Genomic DNA, 8,861 nt, shown 5'->3' on the forward strand with positions numbered 1-8,861 from the left:
GCAAAACTTTGACAGCTTAGAAGTCTAGTTAAAGTACTTGAGTGACAAGAATATTTTACACAAAAGTGCTTCATAGAGCACCGATACGAAAGGATATTCCTTAAACCAAAAGAAAAGATGAGTCAGACATCTTCTACTGGCAACGGGTATTCCTCGGGCGAACCCTCAGATATGCTAGTTGACATACTACGTCTTGAAGATGTCGCTCATGAGCTCTCTGACGCACTAAAAGTTCTATAACCTCAGCGCGGGATGTAGCTAGCTGTTGCTGCAGAGCCTCATTGATTCTCCTTGTCCTTTCCATGGCTTCTTCGATTTGGTGAATGCGGACCGTGTTAACGCCAGAGTTAGCGTCAATTTCCATGACTCAGTCGATAGCTGCTCTACCTTGCTCAATATTCCGAGCAATCCTGCGGACCATAATGGGCATGACTCGGTCAGCAGAGCCTCCTTCGCTGAGATTGTAAAAGCTTCGGTCTCCATTGAAGGGTAATGGTTGACCCTGCTCATCATTCCTACGATTCATGTTTGTCTCCAACAAAGGTGTGGGACCTTGAAATGCAGGTCGGGGTTGAGATTTGGGTTTTGAACTACTTGAGGTAGGTTGTTGACTTCTGGTTCGGAGTCAAAACCATCAAAAAAGCCTTCTGCAAGGTGATTATCCAAAGGGATTGGATGGTCATCCTTTGGCTCTTCATCTAGCCATCCGGCATTGCCCTGATTTGGGAAGTACGGGTCTCCAGGGATATGGAATCCAACCATGATATCTACGCGAGATGTAGGGGTAAAAGAATCAGTTAATAGACGTACTAACTAAGATAATTATAAGATGATCCTTATTAGTTACTCCAACATTTGCATAGTGCATACCAGTGATATGTAACCAAAACAGGATAGACTTTTGAATAAGTGACCCTAACCCTGAGTCCACAACCGAACAAGGAACATGAAGTAAAGCAAAGATCACAGATTCTAAGTCTATGCCACTATAGTTACATATAACCGTAGTGTATCCACTCCGCAACTATTGACATACTAATAAAGAGCTGTATAGTTCTCAAATAAGTAATTATAGTAGCACAAAATACTCTTATAATATTTTAAGTTTATGTTATGGTCTAATGTTCTCATTGTAGTAGTGTTGGTAAGTTCTTAGACTTGTTGATACATCACAACCATTCTCGGCATATGCTAATCACTTTTCGGACCAACATAGTTGATCAGGCTATGTCACTCCTAGAGCTGACCATACATCCCTGAGCTAACTTGTGATGTTCAACAATCGTAATACTTTTGTTATGTTCTAGTATGACATTGTTCTATAGTGAGTATGTAGGTATGTAATTATGTATACTTCTCGTTAAGTATTTTAGTACTTAAAAGTATAGACTCTTGGTTAGAGTATTTTAATCCCATTGTGTTTATAGTTTGTATATCTTTTATGGGCTGATATACTCGATTCACTATAAACAATGCTCTGATACCAATCTGTCACACCCCAAAACCAAGAACGGCGGAAACGTTCTGGGGCAGAGGACGTCATGTATAGTATCATAACAATGCAAAGTAGTAAATAAGCAACAACATCATCCATTGCATTAATAGTATAATTTCATACAAGTGTGTTCTCTAATAGTAATAAGACACCAAAAATGAATAATCAAAATAAAAGACGAGTCTTGAAGATGCTCCGTCTTCTCAAAAACTGATCATCGGTACCTGTCTACTGGTGACCTGAGAATACAAGTTATTTTGAAAGCGTAGATCAGCATTTAAGCTGGTGAGTTCATAAGTATTTAGTGTCAATGTTTGTATAAGTTTGATAAAAATGTTTGTAATTGATCAATGTAAATATTTGTATATGCTTGAAAACTCCTAGAAAATCCTATATTTTCTACTAGTATAAAAAGTAGTCTTCTACCAAGACTCGACTGTATTATATGTTTGTTACTTTGTAAAAGTGAAAGCTTTTCCCAAGGATGACTATCATTACCAAAATATAGTTTTATATTACCCTTTATGTGAGAAGATCACAATTGGAATATAGTGGGAAAATGTACGTGTGTACTGCAATATTATTTGTATAAATCACTGAAGTAATAACTACCTTAAAACTAATGGTTTAATTAAGGCAAAATGTGATATGATTGTTACCATACTAATCTAACTAAATCACGACGATGAAAGACGTCGGAAGAAATGACATTTGGCACCCGTAGACTTGCAAATCCCACTGTAGCAAACATCAAAGGTGTAGGATAGTCAATCCAGTATAGATCTATACGCAAACTCACGCTCTCCCTCCAAGAGATTCTGGTTACAAAACGTGACATAACGAAATGGTCGATGCGTCATGAAGTAGTATCTCACATTATGTTATCTTTGAATCTTGTTATAGTATACTTGTTATAGTAATAGTATTCTATGTATAGTATTCTCTGTATAGTATCCTTTGTATAGTATTCTATGTTATATTATTCTCTGTTATAGTACTTGTATACGATAGTATTCTCCTAAACTATACCTATTATAGTTTACTAGTAAGTTATGTATATCAATAGATGAATGTATACCTTTGCTACCCAAAGGTACTGAACTGATTGAATAGAACTTTTATGTCTACATATGTATACATAATATATCAAATATTTAGACGACCTTCGGACAACTGGCCGATAACCTAAGTCCACATCCAAACAAGGAAAATGAAATAAAGTGAGCTAGCAATGCTAAGTCCTTTAAACATTATGTATATAACTATAAACATATAGACATGCTTTTGACAGTATATACAAGTTAAAAAGAGGTTTTGTAATGCATTTAAAGAGTTTTGAACAATAAATTAATAATGACTTGATGTCAGTTTATAAAACAATTTAAAAGTAGTTTGTTTTGAAACACATCTTGAAGTATATGAAATCCTTGTTTGAAACATAGTTATAAATCACATGTGATTGATTATCGAACTAGCATGTTTTCTAACTGTATCCCCCCCCATAAAAGCATTTAAAATAATTTAAAGGTAAGTTAAGGGATATGAACTCACCTGAAGTGAGTGATGCGAATGCAAGATCGGTAAAGGATGCTAAGTGTCAAGTGAAGACTTGAGCACACACGGATCCTATTTAACATATAATGACAAATATATGCTTACAATTAGTGTTTATAACAACTAATTATGTAATGGAACAACCTTATGGAATAGGAAACATTTGTACTGAAGTGTTAAACCACATAGGGTTTCATATAAGGGGTGTAGGGCCTCTTATTGGAGTTTATGGTCTATATGGTAATAACCACATGAGTTTACGGCCTAGCGGTAATTTTTCCATGAGTTTACGGCCGTAAGCTCATGGTATTAAGTACCAAGTTGTGATATAAGGTCTTACAAGTCATAATGAAGTGTTCTATGATCAAGTCTAAGCCTTAGCAAAGAATGGTGGCACCATTGCATCACTAACTAGGGTTTACGGCCCAAGGACCATTTCTCCATGAGTTTATGGCCGTAAACTCATGGTATTTTGTACTATTTCAAAGTTTAAGGTCCTTAGCTTATGTTGGAAGTGTTCTAGACTTGGTCCCAAGGCTCTAAAAGGGATTAGGGTTCATTTGCACCCCTAATTAGGGTTTACAGCCCAAGGAGGTTCCTTGGCCATAAACACCCTTTTGATCTTGTTTTCTTGATGTTTTCTAGGTCTAAACTAGTTGATTCAAGTATAAAACAAGCTAAGAGAAGAGCACTTACAATATAGAAGCATGTAAGGGTGTTTAAGGCTCAAGAACACTAGTGTGTGTTCTTGGTGGAATGAAGAACACTTGAAGATATATCAAACGAAGAGATTTCATGGATGAAATCATGTACAAACACTAGATATTGAAGTATATAAACTAATCAAGGAAGGAAACACTTACCAAGTTGAAGATCTAGTGAAGAACTCGGATGATACTTGAGAGAGAATGAGTTCTAGGCTTGAAAATGGTAAAAATGACATAAAATGACTAAGTGTCATATTTATACCCTAGAGTGTACGGCCGTAAACTCCATGTTATGGCCGTAAAATCCAAACTCTTGGAGTTTTGAGACTTAAGTGTTGTACAATTAACTCTAGAGTATACTTCCTATAATTACCTCTGATGTATTTCAGATTAAAACACCCAAACTGACTCCAAAACTGCTAAAATTTAGCAGAAGTAAGTTTGACTTTAATTGAATGCAGAGTTTATTATAAGATAGAAATTTCGAGTTGTCACACAAATATAGAGCATTTTCATTCATAGAAATCATTTTTAATACATGAAAATTTGCCAGAAGGTATACAGTACATAAAAGCATAAAATTCAGCAGCATGATGAACCTATGAGTAGTGTAGTCACTTAAACATAGAGTCGATAGTACATAGCATAGATCACATAAACGTGATACTAGCGAAAGATACGGTCGTTCCTACTCGTGGTGGGATGGGCCAGGGGGTGGTACTGAGGAATTGGATGCTCCCTGAAGGCGAGCCACCTGTCGCTCTGTATCTCAAAGTCGAGCCTCCCACCTCACCTGCCTCATGTGGAATTCCGGGATAACCTATGGCGTTTCCTGCTCTGCCCTCGCAACCCTTTTTCGCATCTGGTGCATCTGGTCGGCAGTGCTTTGAGCTAGATCGCCAGTATCCCTCAATCGTCTCACTATGACTGGAAGTGCTCGGTCAGCCGGTCCTCCATCCCTCAAGTCATAGAACTCTCATGCCATTCCAAACGGGGGTCGATGTCCCTGCTTTCTGCTCCACCTACAAATGTTGATACCCCAGGGAGGTGTAGGACCACTAGGGCCCATTCGGTGAGCCGGAACCCTCACTGGGTATGGTGGGTTGATGACTACGGACTCCGCGTTCGAATCATCATCGCTGTCGTCACCAAAATCTTCTTCTCCATCGTCTGCCACAGGTTCCGCAGGTCCCTCTTCAATCTCTTCTTCTTGTTCTTCCTCTTCCTCAGGGTCCTCTTCAGGTTCCACTTTAGGTTCTTCTAGCCATCCGTTATTTCCCTGATTGGGAAAATAAGGATCTCCGGGGTGGTGGAAACCAGCCATACTGAATGCACAAGAGTGCATAAGTAAATCTTATTTTTAATTACCCCTATAACGTATTTTTAGTTATTTAGGTTTGGGTTTCCTAGAGTTATTGGAGAGTAAGGTAGGATTTTGGATTCATTTCCCGCTATGATTACTCCCAAACACATGTTGGTCATATTTTCAATAAATATACTTGATCAGGCTATATTTATCCCTAATATGACTACATAACTATCTAGGTTTAATCACAATGTTTAATTTCCTCTAGAAGCTTTTATTAAATATTGTTAGGTTGTTATTCTAATATGTGCACACGAGTGTGAAAATTTTGTTTTAATCAGAGTTATTTAGTCCCATTGTATTTATAGTTGCATATCATGTATGGTTAGATATGCTATTTCACTATAAACTTTGCTCTGATACCAACCTGTGACATCCTCGAACCGGACGGTGGAAACGACTGAGGGCTTGTGTGACCATTAATTGAATTATCATCACAATAAATATACATGAATCATAACACGATCATTTCCAAACATTTCATATTACAACCAACATTGTTCACATCAAGTACATTGTTTAAATATTACATATTCAAAACATAAATTGTACGAGAGTTGTCATTTCTCAAAATAAGATTCCCAAAATACACTTGAAGGTTCTTCGACTTAATGGTTACCTGAGAATACAAGTTATTTTGAAACGGTCAACATATATAATGTTGGTGAGTTCATAAACAAGTTTGATTAAAACTTTGTATTGATGGTATAACCCACAAAATCCGATATTTTCTGTAAATTCTGTTTACGACGTGATGTTATGATCTAATATATGTGTGTATATTTGACTTCAAAACATATGTAAATGAATGAATCCCACAGATTTTCCTTGTTTTATATATTTTGAAGTAAGTAAAAGAAAGAGAATGATGATATTTCCCGGAAAATCCGATATTTTCCGATCTATAATAGTATTGTAATAATTGTATTATCGTATGAATTGTTTTGTATTGCCACGATATATAAATATGAAATTGATTTCCCTTGAAAGGTATAGATGGTAATGGATCGTTATAACCATGCATGATAAATGACTAATTCCCCTGTCTTGGCATTTTTCCAAACGCCGGTTTTGATCATGATTTTTGTCACCCTAGACTGGTCGAGTCTAAATATAGCGAACAACTCAGGTGTGGGGGAGTCACCCCCGTATAGATCTATACATAAATTCTCGCTCTCCCTTCCTGGAGACTCTGATTATAACTACAGGCTATGGCCAAACACTTAATGGTGTCAGGCGATAATTCTCACCAGACCCCCAATGATTTTCATATGAATATGATTAATTGTTAAATGTGATTTGATTGACTAACACTTGAGGATACTTGAATGTGATGGACACAACCCAACAAACATGCATAACGGCAGTTGTGGCCCATTAAACACATACGTTATTTCAAGGCTCGAGGGCATGCAAACGGGACATTGAAGCCCATTAAGCATATAATGATTCTCTCTGGGCATAATTAGTCATGCAAATGGGCCACAAAGGCCCAATAACATGTAAAAATTAATTTAAGCCCATTGAGCATGTCATTGGGTCACTAAGGCCCAGAAGACATAAATTGACTATATTTGGCCCAATAAACATGCGACTAGATCACAAAGGCCCAATAAGCATGAATAAGAAGTACTAGGCCCAATATTGATACCCTTGTTCAATTTTTGTATATTAGATGTGGTATTAGTGTTTTTATATGAAATATTTTCTTACGATATTAAGAAAATCAATGTTTGATCTATACCGATATCATTAGGTATAAAATATAGAAATTTTTAAATCCTTGTAAAAAAACTTACATTTTTGGTCCTTAAATCACTTTTCTTGGCATTTTTGGCCCGATCATAATTTGTATTTCAATTTCAGCCCAAAAATATTTTATTTGACATTTCCAGCCCTTGTTTGTAAAAAGTTTACGCTTTAGCCCAAATTTCGTGAGTTTTACAATTTAGGCCCAAAATCCAAAAACTTTGCATTTTTAGTCCAATTTTAGCAATAAAGTCATTTTCAGCCCCTGAATTAGTTTATTTATGTTTTAGACTGGTACATCAATAAATTTACAATTTCAACCCCAAAACTCTTCATTTTCACAATTTTGGGCCCAAAATCCGTGAAGCCTAAATGTAAGCCCATTAAGCAAAAATCTATATTTTTGGCCTCTTAAGAAGTATTATTATCATAAAAATAAAATTTTATATAAATAAATGCCATTTTTATCCTTATAAAACCGAAAATGTCATCTTTTAACCAAAACTTTGTAATTTTTACAAGGATGATACTTATATAACCTTTTGCCTTATTTTTCACTTCTTATACTTAAAAGCACTTATATCTTTGAAGTATGTTGTTTTAATATGTTTTGTTTATGATGTCTCACACCTTTATGTCATAGATCTTGAAATATAACAATCATTATCACAACTTTTCACAAGAATAACAAAAGAAATCACATATTACATGTATAAACACATAGATCAACATATAACACTTGTATTCTCCCCCCAAAATAAGTGAAAACCGAAAACAAGGGGGTATGAACTCACCATGGCATTTGTTGTTTCGGTTTTGAAGAGGAATAGAAGAAGATTTTTGATCCTAGCAAGCCTTCTTGAGTAGATTTCAAGCTTAAGAAGTTTCCAAGAGTGTGATCATGGAATAAAGCTATGTTAAGATGGAGTTCTAAATGTCAAAATGAAAGGAGATGTTGGTGTTTGATAATACTTACCAAAAATTGAAAAATAGTTGATGAAGATCCTTGGAACACAAGCCAAATTTCGAAATTCTTGGAGGAAGGAGGATGATCTTTGAGAGTGTTTGGAGAGGATTTGAAAGAGTGTGTGTGTGTGTGTGTGGGTGTGTGTGCTAGCTCTCGACCAAGAGGAAGAAAAAGAGAGGGAGAAAGAGTTTTTGCATGGAAGGCAATGGCTCACCTTGATGCATGAGAACTTCCTTGATGTTTGGTGGTTAAGTGTGAATTGTCAATCCCTCCTCAATCCTCTCAAAATCCTTTTTTGTTAAATGGTGTTGGGCCGAGAGTTTAGGCCAAGAAGATAGGAATGGAATAGTTTGAGCCCATTAAACTTTATTTAGGATTTTTGGAACCTAATCATAAATTTTTCGGCTCAACATAAGATAAAGGGATGGGTTTTAGGTCCATTAGGGTTAATTGGATCAATTATGGCCCAATAAGGCCCATTAAGGGTAAACAAATTCATTTTAGGTCTATTATGGCCCAAAATGTTAAGTTTCATGAATGTGTGTCCAATCAAAGCCCATTTAAGGGTTCTAAGCCCAAAATAATCGAACTAGAAGCTTATTGGTCAATTAGGCCCAATAAGGAAATCCTAGTCCATAATGGACTTAAACTGGGATTTGTAGGGTGTCCAATCTTTATTTAACTATTTATGATGTTTTGCATGAAGTTTTGGGCTTTATAATTGGATTTTTTGTGGAAGTTTGTTGTTATTGAAATAACATCATATGCATTCTCAAGTTGGGGTTACAATTATTGTCACTGTTAATGTTTACAAGGCATAGAATTTCCTAGCTAATTTTTCTAGTTGTGACAAATGATTAATTGATGGATTGGAATGTTGTTTTATAAGGAAAGGTGTAACATCCCAAAATTCAAGGCCAAAAATTTCATTTTTAATTAATTTATTATAAAACAACAACATAAGAAAACATCCATAATATCATGTCATGTCAAAACCAAAGTAGAAATAATCAAAACATGTTA

The sequence above is a fragment of the Lactuca serriola genome, chromosome 4 (assembly GCF_051521515.1).
Source record: "Lactuca serriola cultivar US96UC23 chromosome 4, Lser_US96UC23_V15, whole genome shotgun sequence".
Lineage (NCBI taxonomy): Eukaryota > Viridiplantae > Streptophyta > Magnoliopsida > Asterales > Asteraceae > Lactuca > Lactuca serriola.